Raw genomic sequence first — 16,878 nt, 5'->3', positions numbered from 1 at the left:
TGGGCAAAGTGGCCCACATTCCAAAGAGCACCTTTCGGATTTCACTGGCCATTTTTTACAGAATTTGATTTCAAACTCCTTACCACACATTTGGGCCCCTAGAATGCCAGGGCAGTATAACTACCCCACAAGTGACCCCATTTTGGAAAGAAGACACCCCAAGGTATTCCGTGAGGGGCATGGCGAGTTCCTAGAATTTTTTATTTTATGTCACGAGTTAGTGGGAAATGATGATTATTTTTTTTTTCTTACAAAGTCTCATATTCCACTAACCTGTGACAAAAAATAAAAACTTCCATGAACTCACTATGCCCATCAGCGAATACCTTGGGGTGTCTTCTTTCCAAAATGGGGTCACTTGTGGGGTAGTTATACTGCCCTGGCATTCTAGGGGCCCGAATGTGTGGTAAGGAGTTTGAAATCAAAATGTGTAAAAAATGACCAGTGAAATCCGAAAGGTGCTCTTTGGAATATGGGCCCCTTTGCCCACCTAGGCTGCAAAAAAGTGTCACACATCTGGTATCTCTGTATTCAGGAGAAGTTGGGGAATGTGTTTTGGGGTGTCATTTTACATATACCCATGCTGAGTGAGAGAAATATCTTGGCAAAAGACAACTTTTCCCATTTTTTTATACAAAGTTGTCTTTTGCCAAGATATTTCTCTCACCCAGCATGGGTATATGTAAAATGACACCCCAAAACACATTCCCCAACTTCTCCTGAATACGGAGATACCACATGTGTGACACTTTTTTGCAGCCTAGGTGGGCAAAGGGGCCCACATTCCAAAGAGCACCTTTCGGATTTCACCAGCCATTTTTTACAGAATTTGATTTCAAACTCCTTACCACACATTTGGGCCCCTAAAATGCCAGGGCAGTATAACTACCCCACAAGTGACCCCATTTTGGAAAGAAGACACCCCAAGGTATTTGCTGATGAGCATAGTGAGTTCATGGAAGTTTTTTTTTTTTGTCACAAGTTAGTGGAATATGAGCCTTTGTAAGAAAAAAATTAAAATAATAATAAAATCATCATTTTCCGCTAACTTGTGACAAAAAATAAAAAGTTCTATGAACTCACTATGCCCATCATCGAATACCTTAGGGTGTCTACTTTCCGAAATGGGGTCATTTGTGGGGTGTTTGTACTGTCTGGCCATTGTAGAACCTCAGGAAACATGACAAGTGCTCAGAAAGTCAGAGCTGCTTCAAAAAGCGGAAATTCACATTTTTGTACCATAGTTTGTAAACGCTATAACTTTTACCCAAACCATTTTTTTTTTACCCAAACATTTTTTTTTATCAAAGACATGTAGAACAATAAATTTAGAGCAAAATTTATATATGGATGTCGTTTTTTTTGCAAAATTTTACAACTGAAAGTGAAAAATGTCATTTTTTTGCAAAAAAAACTTTAAATTTCGATTAATAACAAAAAAAGTAAAAATGTCAGCAGCAATGAAATACCACCAAATGAAAGCTCTATTAGTGAGAAGAAAAGGAGGTAAAATTCATTTGGGTGGTAAGTTGCATGACCGAGCAATAAACGGTTAAAGTAGTGTACTTCAGAAGTGTAAAAAGTGGCCTGGTCTTTCAGGGTGTTTAAGCCATGGGGGCTGAGGTGGTTAACCAGATTGTTGGGGCTAAAGTTTTTTCTAAGTTGGATTTAAGAGGGGCATACAACCTAGTCATTGTCAGGGAAGGGGACGAATGGAAGACGGCCTTCAATACCCCTGAGGGTCATTTCGAGAATTTGGTTATGCCCTTTGGTTTGATGAATGCTCCGGCCGTCTTCCAATATTTTGTGAACAGCGTTTTTTATCATTTAATCGGGAAATTTGTACTAGTGTATCTAGATGACATTTAGATTTTTTCTCCTGATTTCAAGACTCGTCTGGACCACCTATGTCAGGTCTTGCTGATTCTGCGGGAGAATAAATTGTACGCTAAACTGGAAAAATGTGTGTTTGCGGTTCCAGAGATTCCATTTCTTGGTTTTCTTCTCTCCGCTTCTGGTTTTCGGATGGACCCTGAGAAGGTCCGTGCTGTGCTTGATTGGGAGATTCCTGAGAATCAGAAGGCGCTGATGCGGTTTTTGGGTTTTGCCAATTATTACAGAAAGTTAATTCTGAATTATTCATCTGTTGTTAAGCCACTCACTGATATGACTAAAAAGGGGGTGGATTTTTCCTCGTGGTCGGTAGTGTCACAAGGGTGTCAAGAGCCACGCCTGACTCCGTTATACCCGGGGTCAGGAAGTCGCAGCGGGTGGCTGCGCGCTCTATGTCTAGAGACAGTACTGTTTCTTAATAGTAGCTTTCTGGGTTTGCCTTGCAATCCTTTTTGGCTCACTCAGGGATCCGTAGCTTCTCCTCCTCAGCTGTTTCTTGTCCAGCAATCCCAACCTCCTTATATTCCCATCTCTCACTTCTCTGGTTGCCAGATATAGAGCTTCCTGCCTGGACTTCTATACTGACCCACTGGAGCTGTGTAGCTGTGTTCCCTGGTTGTTGTTCCAGAACGTTACCCTCCGGATCCCTGTTGGGCTTTAGTTGTCTGCTGTGGTCGCCCACCTGGGATTATATGTTTTGTCTGTGTTGTCTGTCCTCTCCTTGGTGTTTTCCTTTTAGTGTCAGTGGTGCGGACTAGTGATCCCACCGCCCCGTTCACTACATAGGGCTCATCTTAGGGAAAGCCAGGGTTTAGGCACGTGATCGGCGTACGGGTGAGGAACCCGTCTAGGGACGTCAGGGCAGTCCGGTGCCAGCCTCAAGGTGAGTCAGGGGTCACCACCTTTCCCTCTCCCTTGGACAGGGCCTTCCCATTTCCCTCCCTTTGCGTGACGCCGGTCATTACAGGTAGATGTGCTTAAAGCCTTTTCTAGTATCAAAGAGAGTTTTACTTCTGCTCCCATTTTGGTACAACCTGATGTATCTCTACCTTTTATTGGTGAGGTGGACGCTTCTGAGGTGGGTGTGGGTGCGGTCTTATCTCAGGGTCCCTCTCCTGCCAAATGGGGGCTGTGTGCCTTTTTCTCAAGGAAACTATCCTCTGCAGAGAGAAATCTGTGGGAGATAGGGAGTTGTTGGCCATCAAATTAGCTTTTGAGGAATGGCGCCATTGGTTAGAGGGAGCCAGACACCCTATTACTGTGTTTACCGACCATAAGAACCTGACCTACTTCGAAACGGCCAAGCGTCTGAACCCGAGACAGGCCAGATGGTCTTTGTTTTTTTCTAGGTTTAATTTTGTTGTTACGTTCCGCCCTGGGGTTAAAAATGTGAAGGCGGATGCCCTGTCACGTTGTTTTCTGGGAGGGGGGAACTTTGAAGACCCGGGTCCCATTTTGGCTGAAGGGGTGGTCGTCTCTGCTCTTTATCCTGATTTGGAGGCAGAGGTTCAGGCAGCCCAGGCAGAGGCTCCTGATCTTTGTCCTCCTGGGAGGTTGTTTGTGCCTCTCGCTTTACGACACTAGGTTTTTAAGGAGCACCACGATACTGTCCTTGCTGGGCACCCGGGGAGTAGAGCCACAGTGGATCTCATTTCTCTGAGATTCTGGTGGCCGGCTCTTCGTAACATGGTTGAGGGTTTTGTGGCAGCCTGCGAGACCTACGCTCGTGCCAAGGTCCCTCATTCACGGCCATTGGGTTCTCTCCTCCCATTACCCATTCCTTTCCGTCCTTGAAAGCATCTGTCCATGGACTTCATTACGGACCTGCCTCGTTCCTCGGGGAAGACTGTGATTCTGGTGGTAGTGGATCGTTTTAGCAAAATGGCACATTTCATTCCCTTTCCTGGGTTACCCAATGCTAAGACGCTGGCGCAAGCGTTTGTTGATCATATTATTAAATTGCATGGCATCCCTTCAGACATCGTTTCTGATAGGGGCACGCAATTTGTTTCCAGATTCTGAAAGGCCTTCTGTTCTTGCTTGGGGGTTCGGTTGTCGTTCTCTTCTGCTTTTCACCCGCAGTCGAATGGTCAGACCGAACGTGTCAATCAGAATCTGGAGACATATCTGCACTGTTTTGTGGCAGAGAATCAGGAGGATTGATATTCTTTTTTGTCCCTTGCTGAGTTTGCTCTAAATAACCGTTGCCAGGAGTCCTCTGATAAGTCACTATTTTTTGGTGCATATGGGTTTCATCCGCAGTTTGGGACATTCTCTGGAGAGGGGTCTTCTGGTTTACCTGATGAGGAGAGATTTTCCTCGTCTTTGTCAATTATTTGGCAAAAGATTCAGGGTAATCTGAAGAGGATGAGTGAGAGATATAAGCGTGTGGCGGATAAGAGACGTGTGCCTGGTTCGGACCTGAATGTGGGTGATCTGGTGTGGTTGTCTACAAAGAATATCAAACTGAAGGTTCCCTCCTGGAAGTTGGGTCCTAAGTTTATTGGGCCTTACAAGATCTTGTCCGTCATCAATCCCGTTGCCTTCCGTCTTGATCTTCCTCAGACTTGGAAGATCCATAATGTTTTTCACAAGTCCCTATTAAAACCTTATGTCAAACCCACTGTACCCTCCTCTTTGCCTCTTCCTCCGATTATTGTTGATGGTAATCTTGAATTTCAGGTCTCTAGGATTGTGGATTCTCGCATTATCCACGGTTCTCTTCAGTACCTCGTTCATTGGGAGGGTTATGGTCCTGAGGAGAGGATGTGGGTCCCAGTGGTGGACATTAAGGCCACTCGTCTCATCAGGGCTTTCCATAGGTCTCATCCTGAGAAGGTGGACTCTGAGTGTCCGGAGTCCACCCGTAGAGGGAGGGGTACTGTCACTGCCAGTTCTGTGAGCAGGTCTAGCAGACGTTCTTCTCTACCTCTTGTATGATGTTTTTTGTTTTGGTTTCACTTTCTCATCTTTTTTCCTTTTGCCAGGTGTCACTTATTTAGACTAATCGTCTTCCTTTATATTCCCTCCCATACTGCCTCACTTTGTGGTTTATACTACTTCCTGGATGAAGTGTTCACTGCTGGAGGCTGCTTCTGCTGTTTGCTCAGATAAGTCCTTTACTTTATTGTGTTTCCTTGCTGGCTTGATTCTAGGTGACCCTGTCGCCGTCCGTATTAAGTGCAGGGAGCCGGTGGTCGTGTCCCCTCACTATTATAGGGTTTTCAGGGGTCACACAGGCTTAGGTACGAGGGCATGCAATCGTCTACCATCGAGACCCTTGCATGTGCATAGCAGTCAGGGAGGGCTCTTAGCGTTTTATAGGGCTCACCTATAAGCTCCTTAGTTTGGGATCAAGCCAGTCACTCATTTATTTATAAGTTCCAGCTATCTGCAAACTTCATCCTTGACAGAATGTCAACGATTACGACCACCCATGGATCTTGGTTTAACTGTTTGTACTGTTACAGTTCTCAGTAAACCATTAAAGCAACTACTCCCCCTTTTGTGACTATCTGTTTCTTGTGAGGACTATCCGGCTGTAGTAGCACCACCTCTGATAAGACTTTACATTTGAACAAATATTACCAATATAAATCCCTAAGCACCTAATTTACATTACCATAATCCTAAAATTTAGCATATTTGCTATATTGTCATTTTATTTGATTTTTTTGTGACTTCTTGTTTGTTGGACAGGAGATCCTTATCTGGAAGGAGAAGTCATCACTCCTGCTTTCTAGTACACACATCTTGTCCCATAAGATTAACTACGTGTGACTTTTGAATCAGCAGATTCAGTTTCCTGCCAGAGACATGCTGAGCTTGCTGCTCCTTATTCCATACGTCTCTGGAGCGATTAATATCTCCTCCTCAGGAACCACAGGTTGACTGCCTGAAGGTTAACAGGCAGAGCAGTCATCACCTCGTGTGAAATCATTGGTGCAGTTTAGGGGGGTTATTTACAGTATGTGGGGAAATTTCACTCGTACAATTAAGTATCTTCTTAAATTTAAAGTTAAATCACTGCAATTATGGAATATACAAAATATTATATTACACACAGCCAACTGGTAACACCCTGTTGTCAATTTATTCTTAATTTTATAGAAGGAATAATACTGCTAGGCGGAAGCAGGTCAGGGAACAGGGTATGTAACAGAGACTGGCCATAGTTTTGTTAGGCCTGAATCTGGGTGTTGAGGCGGGAGCTGTTAGCTTGCTGACTGGCCTCTTCCTGGCACGGCACATGGAAAAACTGCTCCATCATGCTGAGGAGACTGAAATGGCTGCTGCTCCTGTGGCTTTTGCTGCTCGTGGCGGCAGGAGGGGTGTGACCCTGCAGGTCGCGGAAAAGGGCCTCCCTTTCAGACATGCTGTCAGAAGGCTTCTGCTCACCATAAGCTCCAGAAAGCTGCGTACACAATGTTTCCTGGTAAGAACGTAATTTGCCTTCCCTTTCTGCAAGAGGAAAACATTTTGCTAGTTTGCACCGTTAGATGGCTTGATTATTCTTGCGTGTCCAAACCTGGACCAAGTACGGTCCATGTGCGAAGAGATATCACAGATAGGAGGAAGCCAGTAGGTGAGGTAGGTGTACGCACGCAGAGTGGATGTCTTTATAGATCCCCCCATGCTCCAAAACCTAGTCCTGCCCGGAAGGGTTGGGGCTCATGTTGAACGCAAAGCTGAGTTGATGAAGACACGCAGGCGCTACAATGTATCCTAGGTTAAAAGCCTATCCGTGCCTGAGGTCCCAACTCCTGGAAGGGTCGGGGCACGGACAGAACGCACATTGGAACGCGGGATGACAGATAGGCAAAGCATTATGAATGTGATTGCTGCTGTTATGCCAAAATTTCACCACTGAGGGACAATAAAGGGATTTTCTTCTTCTTCATTATAGAAACAGTGATCCCGCTGATACAGTAAATAACCCATTTCATTTTGATGACAAAAACATTTCCTAAGTGATAGTTGAGAAATTAAGGACTTTTAAGAACTATTATTGATAATATTACACAGATATAAGTTTGATAGTTTGATGGGGCACTACTTCACATGAGCCCAATTAAGTCATAAGACAGAGGGCAGGTGGAGGTCACAACCCCTGGGTTAAAATAACCAATACAGTCTGATGGATGACAAATAGACTGTATATCACCCTCCAAAAATATATAGACATTGAAATGAACTATGGCCAACTATTCAATAAAGCATGTATAATCAATTAGTTCATTTAGTCCAGAGGGAGCGCTAGTTCTCAGTCGGTGCATCCACCAAGCCTTCTGTTTTAATAATTTGTCCCCTACCCCGATGCCTGTGTCAATGACTTCAAGCATACAAAATGACCCTGGGGTCACCTCCACGATTAGGGACCACATGTCTGGTTTATCCCGTTTATTTCTAACGTCGCTAACATGTTCTAATATCCTCTTTTTGAATTCTCTATATGTATTACCGACGTAGAGTAAGTTACAAGTACATTTACATAAATAGACCACCCCTCTTGTATTGCAGTTGGCAAAAGAAGCGGGCGTGGAATGCACGTGGAACGTCCGTAAGATGTGGCGATCCTTGGGTGATTGGGAGTCAGAGTCTAGAACAATTTCTGAAATGTTATGTGGCTGACAATCAAAGTGATTGGGTATCGTATCTGTCAATGGCCAAACTGGCAATTAATAATCGTCTCCATTATACGCCCCATTCACACGACTGTATCCGTTTTTGTATCCACAAACGCATATTGGCCATGTGCGCTCCACATTTTGCGGAGGAACATCTTGCCCTCTATAGAACTGTCCTATCCTTGTCTGCAAACGAGTGCCATGGAACAGACATACGGATACGCTGTCCACATCTTTTGTAGCCACTTAGAAATGGATGGGTCTGCATCTGACCCACAAAAAATGTGGATTGGACTGAAAATATGTTTGTGTGAATGGGGCCTAACAGCTCTAGTTATACTTCGCCATTTTTCTGTAATTATGTCTTCCATCCACGCGTGTGCTCGTATATTGTAGGTCTTCGGTTTCTGTAAATCCAGAGGTAGAGGTTGTATCTGACAAATTGTGCACAGTCTGGGCCCAGGTACGCAACTGAGGAATTCCCAGGAGGTTCAAAAGAGAACCGCTAAGGCTGGAGAACATGTGCCGCCGGGTCCGTGCTGCGGACCCCAAATTGCTTGAATGGGTCCACAATCCGTAAGGTCAGTGCAAAATGGAGGCATGGAACCCCACGAAAGTACTACGGAGTGCTTCCGTAGGGTTTCTCTCCTTGCCTCCACACCACAAAAAAGTTTGCGGACTGTCGGATGCGGATCATGGACCCCTTTCAAGTGAATGGGTCTGCGAACCGCATCTGGCGGCCCTATGGTTGGTGTATGTGCATTGCGGACCGCAGTATGAGCCCGGCCAGCAGACGTTCGTGTACATGAGGCCTAACATAAATCTTTGTTAAATAAATATTACTCCTCTGTTTTCACAGAAACCCCCTGGTCCGGTGGAGGTAGAAAGTGAAGCATAAGAATTCTGGATTCCAGAAGCATCCGTAATAAGTTACAATATATGATTCACTGGAAAGGTTATGGTCCTGAGGAGAGGTCATGGGTGTTAGCTGAAGAGGTCCATGAGGATCGTTTGATTAAAGGTCATCAGTATTCTGCTCCCGGAAAAAAACCTTTAACTATTCTTTATCTGATTTGCAGTTCAAAGCCCATTCTGGGTCAAGTTTCCAATTTGATGAACATAAAAATTAGGAAATTGTACTGTTAACGCAGACCGATGGCTAATGCAGGCAAACGGAACGCAGCTCATGAGTAATACAAATGTGATCTGCGCTTATTAAAGCCTGGTCTGAAGCTGGCATAAAATGAATTCATGGTATTAAATTTTCGCACACCGCTTATAAACTGAATGTTTTTCTTTGATTTTATTTTTTTTTTGCTTTTGGATTTGGTTGTGATTCATAGTTCAGACGTGAGTTTAATATCATCTAATAATTCAGTAATGTATCAAAACACAATTACCCTAATTGTAACAAACATCTGCTAAAGCCTGGAGCGATATATCAGCCCAAATACAGTGAAGGTCAACAATGAGGGGAAATGTCATATGATAATACAGTGAAAAGTCAACTTAATAATTGATGGTGGAAACATGAAGTTATGAAGCTACAAGACTGTTGAAATAATCTTTTAAAAATATTCTGCAGTAGTTATAGGGTATAAGTAACGAGTTCCTTATGCTGGAAAAAGCATAGTAATCACATGAGATACTGATATACTGCCAAAACATGCAGGTGGGATCCTCCTTTAAAGGGGTTGTGTCACAAAACATATTCTACATTATCAAACCAGCACCTGAATCTGAACACTTTTGTAATTGCATGTAAATACTGTATAAATTCAGTATAGCCAGTGAGCTATTCAATAAAATGTATCTGTATAGCGCCACCTGCTGTTTGTTCTTTTTTTTATTTTTTTTGGTCCATCTCCCTAAACTGGTCGCACATGCTCAGTTAAAATCTTCAATAGCCACCAGCCATATGTTCTGTTGAAGCTGTGGCAGTTACAGGGAGAGAGTTCTAAACTTCTGCGCCCTGGTTGGGACCCTCGGGATAAATACAAAATAACAATCACGGTCAATTGACCACCAAACCCCTTTAGAGGTCCCAACTTGTGTGTAATAAAACTACATACTTTATTATTATTCATTAAAAACTACAAAACCGAAAATGAACCACACGTGTAAATTTAAAACTGTCAGGGTGAAACAGGGGACAGTTGTTGATTTCAATAGTAGCGGCAATACTTGGGTCAGTGTTTTGTATCTCAGGGAGAGAGCTGCAGCAGAAGGGACACCCCCCATGAGTTGCCAGGCTAAAGATAATCTGGCAGAGCAATTAGAGCAGTGAATGTGGAGATCTCTGGATCCATGTGAGGTACAGGGCTGGTTCTAGCTTTGTTAGAAAGAGATTTTCATGTACCATATGATGTCTGATTTTCATTTTTTACATCAATCAAGGCAACACCACTTTAACTTTTAGCATTTGAAAATCTACAATACAGACGTTCAGCTGTTAGTGGCCAGTGAGATCAAATGGTAACATTATACAGTGTATACTCCTGGATGACAGTTCATTATTTTGACCCCTTCCTGACATGGCGAGGTGAAGCAATGAAAAAGCTGCAAATCAGCCATTTAGATATTTTTTTTCTGTTATGGCTGTTCACGGTACAGGATAAATATTTTATATTTTAATAGTTTGTTAGTTAATAGTAAATTAGTTAATATCATTTTGTGATGCACCAATACCTTTGATCTTTATTTTTTGACTGATTCGTTTTTATTATGGGGAAATAATTAGAATTTTTATGTGTTTTTTTTTACTTTTTACTTTTTTTTAAACTTATTTTTACTTTCTTTAAGCCAGTATGCGATCTTCAGATCGCCTATGCCTTATATTGCAATTAATTAACAAGGCAATGAATGGCGAATTTGCTAAATTCTTAAGAAGCCCTGGCACCTGCAGGCCTCCATAAGAACTACAAATGTAATAGCATGGGTTTCTTCAGAGAGACCCAGGCTATTGCAGACAATGAACAGCTCCCCCAATCATCGCATGGGGGAACCATTCAGGTCCCAGGAGCGCAGCACTCCTGGGGAAAGCAGCTTCAGATGCTGTGATCACAATTGACCTTTTCATCTTAGGGGTTAAATGTCTGAGATTATCGCTGATCGCAGACATTAGGGTGGTTGTAGCTATGTGCCGTATTATATATGAGTGAGTTATGAGGTATGTAGGCATTCTCTCTGGTAGTTAGGATTAGCGGGTGCAGCACAGAGACAAAGTACAAGTTCTTGGTTCAAAACATCAGTGTTTATTCACACGTGAAAGCAAAACAAAAACGCAAGTTGCTTGGTGATCGTTCACACACATGAAAAGTTCATATACAAAACAGTCACCTTTTCTTCTGGGTGTCACTTCACACCCTGTTGGAAGTTCTGCCTTGTCAAGTCCACAGGCAGGCGTTAGGCGACCTGTTCGACCTCACAGGGGTCTGAGCCCTCCAGCCTGGCTCAAGCCGCGGATCCCAACACAGCCCTCAGATCACAGCACACAGACCTCCTGAGCTTCATTGTCAGACGGAGGTAATCCTCCTCACCTGGCAGTGCTGGCTGGTTTTTATGCCTGGCAAAACCCGGCCTGGAACATGGGGAGTAGTCACCCACCCAGCACTTTGACTACTCCCAGTAAAAGCTGTCCCGGATCAGCTATTACAGCCATACTAAGTATCAAGGTGTCAAACAGCAACTGCTGCTGACACATAAAAGCCAGCTCTTACTCCACCGAGGCCAGGAACCTCGGTGACACATAGCTATCATCCACGATGATTCCTTGTACCTTCTTACAGGTACTTCTCAGTTACAATGTATAATGTGGCATTATGAGGTATGAGAATCAATGAGGCGTGAGGTACTACTTCTCAGTAGAAAAAGGGATGGGGGCACATGGAATAAAAAGGGGAGGACTGCTCCTTTTACCCAGTCGATTCTAGTCTCAATGGACAGCTTCTTTTGCAGTTCTCTGCACTGTTAGGTAGTGAAGGACCTTTAATGATGTCATCACAGGTCCTGGCATCTGCACCTTCTTAACCTGTGAACTACAAAATTCTCTGTGCAGTTCCTTTCCTAGATGGTGCAGGACCTGTGATGATGTCATGATCAGTGCAGTTATTGTTTAATCTTGTAAGGCAGTCCCCTGAAAAACTGAGGTGCTTTCTGACAGGGACTCTGAAAGGGAACTTGTAGTATTGTAATTAAGGGGAGGAGCCTTTCATCCACAGCAGGCCCTCACCTCTTCTACAGGTTCCATAGCAGCTGTGTGGTCTGCCTCCACTGGAGGTGCGCTACTGCCTGTGAAGTTACTGATTGTCTGAAAGGACTTTATAGCCTTTACAGCAAAGTTGTTTAGGAGATAGTAACTGGTCATACTTTACAAGAACACTGTGGAGCTTGCTAAAAGGTCCTCATCCCCAGGCTTCGACTGGCCCACCGGAGAGGCAGGGGATTCCTCGGTGGTCCCCAGCCTCCTGCATCCGGAGATAAGATGGAGTAGTAATTATTTCTCTTGTTTCTCAGGAGAGATAATTATTGTAGCCACTAGGTGGCAGTATCACACAGCGATGCAGCCTCCTACTGGTGTAAATTGAACAGAAGGCCCCGCAGTATCTTCTAAACTTCCCGGGTGCTGGCAGTGAAGGAGGAGAGAACATGTCTGGCCATCCTCCTGCCCTCCCTGCTGTCAGGAAACTGTGGCTGCTGGAGAGAAGGACTCCTCTGCGGTGCTGGGCTGATTTCTCAGGTGTGTGACACTAGTGAGCTGTAGGAGACTGTAAGAGTGAAATAGGGGATTTTCTTATAGCAGACACAGATCTATGAATGTGTGCTGTTCTCTGCAGAGTTCAGAGTGGAATTGGGGGGACTCTTCCCTAGGCCCCCCTAATGCCTCTGCTTTAAGTGCCCCAGCTCCAGATGCCCCTCAATGCCCCACTCTAAATGCACCCCTAATATTGCATCTTTTCCAGTTGCCCCCTAATACCTCTGCTCCAGGATCACCACTATTACCCTGCCTCAGGCAACCCTAATGCCTCTGCTTTTGGTGCACCCCCATTAGTCCTCCAGCTCCAGATGGCCCCACTCTAAATGCACCGCTAATATTGCCTCTTCTCCAGTAACCCCTGCTCTAGGATCCACACTATTACCCTGCCTCAAGTGATCCTAATGCCTCTGTTTCAGTTCTGACCCTCCGTTTGTGCCCTTTGCTCACGTTACTCCTCTAGAACCTTTGCTTGGGCTTTGTTAAAGGTTGTGACAGTGCGTCACATTCTGCGATTGGTGGTAATGTAATTTAATGTCTTAGGACCCCTTTTTTCATGATCAGTGGGTGTTCCAGCAGTCAGACCCCAGCGATCTGATATTTATCACCTATCCTGTAGATGGGCAATAGGTCTTTATGGTAGGACAACCATTTTAAATATACTGTAGATTATGTGCAATCTGAGGAGGTTACGATTTGGTATATTTCATGCCAGACATTTATGCTTTAAGGGTGTCACAACTAACGGTGTTGCTCTGCATTGTTACGAGTATCTTATATGCTGGTGTTGTTGCTTTATTGTCCTGCTGATCTGTGGTTATACACGTGCAGCATATGAATATATATCTCAGTGCGGGCACGAGTAAATTATTTTATATTATCTACTAGCAAAAGGACCCGGCTTCGCTCGGGTATATTTAATCTATTTCATTTATTGTTTGTGTGTGTTGTTAAAAGATATCGACACTATCCACTATAACAGTGACCTCCACAGCCCCCCACCCCTTAACAGTGACCCCCCCCCCCACAGTGCCCCGTCCCTTTAAAATTGGACCTCCACAGCAGCCCACCCCCTTAACTTTGACCTTTACAGAGGCCTTCCCCTTTAAAAGGGTATTCCCATCTTCAAGATCATATTTAATTTGATAAAACTAATGCCCTCCATAATTTTTCAAATTTGATTGTATTACCAAAAATGCACCCATGTTGAAATAATTCCATTCAGAATTTCCATAGTTTACCTTTTGTTTCCCATAGATACGGCCCGCTCCTCAGCCGCATCAATGGGCCGCGCTTGCGCAGACAGGACCTTATTTTCACCCAGGCGGCCGGTCTTTTTCTCATGTGCGCGCATACTGCCGTCCGCGCAGCGTCTGATACAGAGCTGGGGAGAGAGGATCGTAGCGCGCAGGAGAGTGGACGTGACCGGGAGAAGAAAAGTTCGGTAAGTGCCTGCTGCCATATGCACTCGGATTGCTGATGGAGGCATATGGTGGGCTTATGGAGGCGCTGGAGGGGCTGATGGAGGCACTTGGGGGGCTGATGGAGGCACTTGGGGGGCTGTGGAGGCACTTGGGGGGCTGTGGAGGAACTTTGGGGGCAGATGGAGGCACTTTGGGGGCTGATGGAGGCACTTTGGGGGCTGATGGAGGCACTTGGGGGCAGATGGAGGCATAAGGGGGCTGATGGAGGCACTTGGGGGCTGGTGGAGGGAGGCACTTGGGGGATGGTGGAGGGAGGCACTTGGGGGCTTGTGGAGGCACTTGGGGCAGATGGAGGCACTTGGGGGCAGATGGAGGCACTTTGGGGGCTGGTGGAGGCAATTTGGGGGCTGGTGAAGGCACTTTGGGGGCTGGTGGAGGCACTTGGGGGCAGATGGAGGCACTTTGGGTCTGATGGAGGCATTTGGGGGGCTTATGTAGGCACTTGGGGCAGATGGAGGCACTTGGGGGCAGATGGAGGCACTTTGGGGGCTGGTGGAAGCACTTTGGGGGCTGGTGGAGGCACTTTGAGGGCTGGTGGAGGCACTTGGGGGCTGGTGGAGGCACTTAGGGGCAGATGGAGGCACTTTGGGGCTGATGGAGGCATATGGGGGGCTGATGTAGGCACTTGGGGGCTTATGGAGGCACTTGGGGGCTAATGGAGGCATATGGGGGCAGATGGAGGCACTTGGGGGCTGGTGGAGGCACTTGGGGGCTGGTGGAGGCACTTGGGGCAGATGGAGGCACTTGGGGGCAGATGGAGGCACTTGGGGGCAGATGGAGGCACTCAGGGGCAGATGGAGGACTATTTAAGGCATATGGGGGCTGTTTGAGGCATATGGGGGCTGTTTGAGGCACTTTGGGGGCTGATGGAGGCACTTTGGGGGCTGATGGAGGCACTTGGGGGCTGATGGATGTAGCAGAGCTGAATATGCTGCTGTTCAGCCATAGTTCTAATGGGGAAGGGAATAGGCAGATGTAGCAGAGCTGTATATGTGGAGGGTCAGCATCAATGCTGGTGGAAGAGAGAAATTGATGTAGCAGAGCTGAATACGCTGCTGTTCAGACACAGTTCTAATGGGGAAGGGAATAGACAGATGTAGCAGAGCTGTATATGTGGAGGGTCAGCATCAATGCTGGTGGAAGAGAGAAACAGAGGTAGCAGAGCTGAATATGCGGCTGTTCTGACACAGTGCTGGTTGAAGAGATAAACAGATGTAGCAGAGCTGTATATGAAGCTTTTCAGACACAGCGCTAGTGGGGGAGTAGAATAAAGATGTAGCAGGGCTGTATAGGAAGCCATTCAGCCAAAGTGATGTTAGTGGACGAGAAGACACATGTAGCTGAGCTGTATATGCATCTATAAAGTTGCATAGTGTAAGGTTTATACACAACTGGAGTACAGCTGTAATGGAAACAAATCTGCATCAGTGCTGGTGGGTGGGGGTTGGTCAAGCTTTTGAGCTAATGTATAATATGGAATTATAGTTTTTGATGCACAGAATAGGTTTGTAAAAGATCAGACAGCGATTTTGTGTGTAAAACTGTGCAGAAGAGCCATGTGTTACTGTACACTGAGCTCACTTCACATGGCTCTCTGATGATTCCCCAGCAGGGGGAGGGGCCTCACAGACACTGCAGGCTGCCAGACTGAGGAGTCATACTCTTCACATGAACTAGCACGCAAGGACTCAGCTCTCAGGGTGATGTCATAAGGAGGCGTGGCCGGCCTTCACTCTAGCTGCCTAAGCCCGCCCAGCCTTAGCTGCAGGAAACCAGGAAGTGAATTCTGCTGTAACTGCAGCTCAGGCTGATTTAGCAAGATGGGAATACCCCTTTAACAGTGACTTTTACAGCATACCACCCCCATGACAGTGACCTCCATAGGGGCCCGCCCCCTTAACAGTGACCTTTACTGGATTGGGGGCGTGTCCTTTTGAACAGCTCACTCTAAGACAGCAGCACTGTGCTGTCTGAGTGTGAGCTGCAGGGAGAAAGTCACCCTCCCTCCCACCCCTGCAGCTGACAGAAGTTGATTTTTACCTTCATTTTTTTCAATCCCTGTCGGCTCAGAAGTAGGAGGGGGCGTGGCCTAGCCGGATCATGGGGTGTTGGGCTGGGGGCGGGGTTTTAAGTCTTTTGAGGGTGGACACATTGTGGCAGGGGGCGTGTCTGGGCTCCTTCCTGCAAGAGTGACGCCCCTCTGGGCACCTTACTGGCTCATTTGCATATCAAATAAACTGGAGTTTCAGAGGATAAAAACATCAATTGCTGGAACAAAGTCACATCTTGAAATAAGGTACTAAGTGCTATTAGGCCATGGCTTTACTTCAATAGCGATTATCCTGGTGACAGATTTCCTTTAAAGCTCTCCTACAGCAGTGAAGATAAATGGCTGGGTTGTTATGGAAACCTGAAGTTAAACTGTTTGTGGAGGCTGAAGGACCTGTGAGCTTCTATTAGCTGATAAGGATCATGTGACCAAGCTTCTATTGGCTAATGTATTTTTTGGGAATATCTCAGGAACGCTACGTCCTAGAGAGCTGAGACCTGTTCTAAAACCTTCCCGGACACCTGATGTACCTGTGTGCCAAATTTCGTTATTGTAAATGCCACGGTGCGAATTCCTTTACTGGACATACACACACACATACACTCAGCTTTATATATTAGATGTACAATTGATTTTGGGGTTTTGTTCTATTCTTAAACGTATTTAGTAGTAAAAGTTAAATTTTAGGGATAATTTTTTTCTGTGATATAACAAAATAAACCAGAAAGAATATATTGTCCCACAGTGACAACAATTCACTTTTGTATGTATGCTGTACAGGCTTTTACCTCAGTTCCTTAAGGGAATCCTATAAGTGAGGATAGGCCTTCACTTTGAAGATGGTGGACAACCTCTTTACAACTTCATTTAGTGTGTCCTCAACATTGCTGACTCTTTACTTCTCATACCATCTATCAATTGATTCATCTCATTGTTTAAAATGGAGATATCATTTTAAAGGGTTTCTACCATCAGAATTTGTGTTATGTAGCTGACTGACATTAGCGATGTGCTGATTTCAGCAGTACATAACAGTGTGTTTTTTACATTTGTCCCTGCAGCCGTTCTGCT

Source organism: Bufo bufo, chromosome 1 (assembly GCF_905171765.1).
Source record: "Bufo bufo chromosome 1, aBufBuf1.1, whole genome shotgun sequence".
Taxonomy (NCBI): Eukaryota; Metazoa; Chordata; class Amphibia; order Anura; family Bufonidae; genus Bufo; species Bufo bufo.
This window is presented reverse-complemented; position numbering follows the sequence as displayed.